The sequence below is a fragment of the Octopus bimaculoides genome, chromosome 8, assembly GCF_001194135.2.
Source record: "Octopus bimaculoides isolate UCB-OBI-ISO-001 chromosome 8, ASM119413v2, whole genome shotgun sequence".
Classification (NCBI taxonomy): Eukaryota; Metazoa; Mollusca; class Cephalopoda; order Octopoda; family Octopodidae; genus Octopus; species Octopus bimaculoides.
The window spans coordinates 64,654,538-64,658,309 of NC_068988.1; the positions used below are offsets into that span (position 1 = coordinate 64,654,538).

General features: G+C 31.2%; 1 protein-coding gene across 1 annotated transcript in view; it reads left to right on the forward strand.

Moving 5' to 3' along the window:
* The window catches only part of LOC106882486 (CUGBP Elav-like family member 3), a 650,826-nt gene that overhangs the window by 318,787 nt on the left and 328,267 nt on the right, over positions 1-3,772 (forward strand). The window lies entirely within an intron of this gene.

Here is a 3,772-nt window from a genome sequence, read left to right on the forward strand (position 1 = left end):
AGTATGGCATACATATATATATATATATATATATATATATAAATATATATATATATATATATAAATATATATATATATATATGTGCCAGTATAGAAAACAGATATTAAATGATGATGATGATATGTACAGGCATGTATGTGAGCATGGACAGACACACATATGTCTAGTTTAAATAAATAAATATAGAAATACTGTTCAGACTAATTTGTTGAAGAAATAACACAAGAAGACAAAGCTACAATAAAAAGAAATGATAAAAACAAATTTTAAAAAATACATATGCAAAACCAATTAATAATAATATTAATAAAAACTACACACACACACACATATATATGTACGCACACAGTAATAGCAATAATAATAAAAATAACAATAAAAGCAAAAATAACAATAACATAAAAACAATAATAAAAATAAAATACTTTTGATAAAGGTAATAATAATAATAATAATAATAATAATAATAATAATAATTTTAACAATATAAGAAAAATGATAAACAACAATGAATTTATTTTCTTTCTTAAAATATTTTCCTTACTGCATCTTCATTCAATATTTGCATTTTTTTCCCTCCTTTATTCCAGAGTTTTTTTTATTAATTTATTATTATTATTTTTTTTTTTACCATTCTTCATTATTCTTCCTCTTCAGCTAATTCTCGTTTGATATAGTTTGATAATGTCTGTTTACTAATTCGAAGACACAGGTATTGAGCATGAATGCCACAGTGGATTGGCAAGTTCCCTTAATGCCATAGTTGAAGGTACCGTTCTTGTTTGGTGTGGGTTTTTGGGGTTTGTTTTTTATAATCGAGGATGTTGTTGGTGTTTTGCTGGAATGCAGTGAATTTATCATAGAATGTATATGTGTACATATACATGCATACACACACACACACACATATATATATGTATAAACATGTAGAAGTAATCTAAACAAATTTATGTACATGCATATATACACAACTACATCACATATTAAAAAACACACTTTCATTTATATATATGTGTGTGTGTGTGTGTGTGTGTGTGCTTGTGTGTGTGTATATGTATATATTTCAGCATCTCTGTAAAATATATATATACAGTTTTAAACAGTATGGTACACATTTATAAATACAAAAGTAAGAAGATACATGATTCAACATATATAAAAATAATTGTACACTTCCATGTGTGTACGCATGCACACACACACACACACACACACACACACACACACACACCTCAATCAATAGCCCAGCAGTTTTGCCTGATTTGATTGCATGAGGTTGTGTCTGTGATTATAGTATTTTTTTTTAACCATTTTCCTGGCACAGAATCTATGGCTAATGAGTGAATTATACATATGTCTGTATACATTAAGGTATATATGTGTCTGCCTTACATGTATAAAACCTGTATACGTACAGATGTTCTCTATATACACACACAAACATTCCTATTCTCTCACTGGCACATAACTATCTATTTTATTTTCCTTTCCCAATTCTGAAATTTTAACAATTGATATACATAGATATATTTTTTCATTTAATTTTTGTATTTGGTTGGCAAGATTCTTTAATGTGAACTCATGTGTTGAAGCATATTTTTGTAGTAACTTGGGAGGGTCATTATACCAACAATAAACACATGCACTGGTTCTATTTCACTTCACTTTTTTTTGTCAATTGATTAGCTATTTAACCAATTAACTAATCAATTGTTTGGTTAATTGTTCACTTAATCAATCACTTGACCAAACAACAATTAATTGAACACTTGATTAGTTAATTAGTTAGGTGGCTAACCAATAGGCAAAATGAAGGAATGAAGTGAAATAGAACCAAGCATGTGTTGATTATTGGCATAATGAACCTCCCAGGATACAACAAACTATTTCTTCATTGCTTACATTTTTCTGTGTATGTATATGAACATAGTTTCATGGTTAAAGTGTTTGCTTTGCAATTGTGATGTCTTGAATGCAGTGCCAATCTATTTAAGCTACATCTTTTTCTTTAACTTCAGCTTGATCCAAATTTTGTAAGTAAAATTGATGAGGCAATTGTGCAAAAGCCTTTCAGATGGAAAATGGATTGAACTTGTAATTCAAAGCATTACTTTTGTCTTCTGCATACTGTTATGGGTAGATTCTCTCTGAAGGGTGCAAGTATAAATGGAATACTCAGCCACTTTATAATTCAAGGAACAGTTAGGTCTTTTGATCAAGCACCTTGAATGCTCAACATTGAAATTGACAAAAGAACCATTTTGTGTATGTGTGTGTGTGTGTGTGTGTGTGTGTGTGTGTGTGTGTGCTAGTATCAAACAATGAGAATGACTGCTCAGCACTGCACTGGGGCATAAATATTCTTTATTTGTGAATTAACAATGCTACCAATAGTTTCATGTGAAAAAATCTTCACAATTGTTCAAGTGTTGGTACTTGTCAGCACCTTCACGTGACATGCTAAGACAATTGGGAAGATCCCTTCACATCAAATCATTAGTAGCTTTGTTGACCCACAAATAAAGAATGTATGGGTGAATGCGTGTGCATGTGTGTATGTGTGTACTGGATTAAAGATGGTAAGCTAGTACAATTGTTAGCACACAGGACAAAATACCCAGCCTTAAATCCATCCTTACGATCTGAGTTCAAATTCTGTTGAGGTCAACTTCGTCTTTCAGCCTTCTGAATTGCTCTCTCTCTCTCTCTCTCTATCTATCTATCTATCTATCTTTCTATCTATCTATCTATCTCTCTTTCTCTCTCTCTTCAACAATGGAACTGATAACTACTAATATCTTTTATTAAGAATATTCCTTAATCCTTCCCTCTGAAGACAGTATAGTTGGCTTTTATATGGAAATCTTTGCTCAAAGAGATATGCATCATATATACAGCTATTCTGGAAACAGCTGTAAGAGACTTCATGCATAACTTCTTAATCTCTAATTTACTCCAAGGACTCTGCAGTTTTGTTTGAATTACAAATTACATGCTCTAACATGATACCACATATTTTGCTTGTTCATTCTTTCTTTCTAATATGCATCTATTATTCACTGTTGACCTTATAGTCTGTTGCTAACTCCTCTCTTACTCCCACACCTTCTGGTCAATATATTATTGTCTGCTGACCTTACAACAGTCTGTTGCTAATTCATCTTCTGTTCCTTCATTCTCTTCCTCCTACACAATATATGGTCTGCTATTGACCTTATGACAGCGTGTTGCTAACTCATATCTTACTTGCTCTCTCTGTCCAGTATATTGTTTAATGGCCTTATAGCAGTCTGTTGTTAACTTCTCACACCATGTGACTGTGTGTGTGTGTGTGTATGTATGTGTATGTATGTGTGTGTATGTATGTATGTGTGTTAGTATAGTTGTTTTTATGTGGAAGTCTGTGTCATGCAGATCTTTCTATATGTGTGTCAGTACTTCTGTAAGACAATAATGCATTCATTTTAATATATACTTTATTATGCATGTGCATGCAGAGCTATGTCCATGCATGTGGTGTTTAAGTGAATTGTATGATGCATGTGTGCGCATACATGTGAGAGGAGTTCGTGTTTGTAAAAGGCAACTGGACTAAACTTACCCAGATATTCTAAGCTCTCTGTACATCTAAAAGAAAAATGAACTATACCACAAATATATTATATATTCTTTTTACGACTATACATAACTATCGTAACTTTTTATTTTGCTGTTTCTCAACCTTCATTATCATACAGTATTAGTAAGTATACTTATATATATATATATATA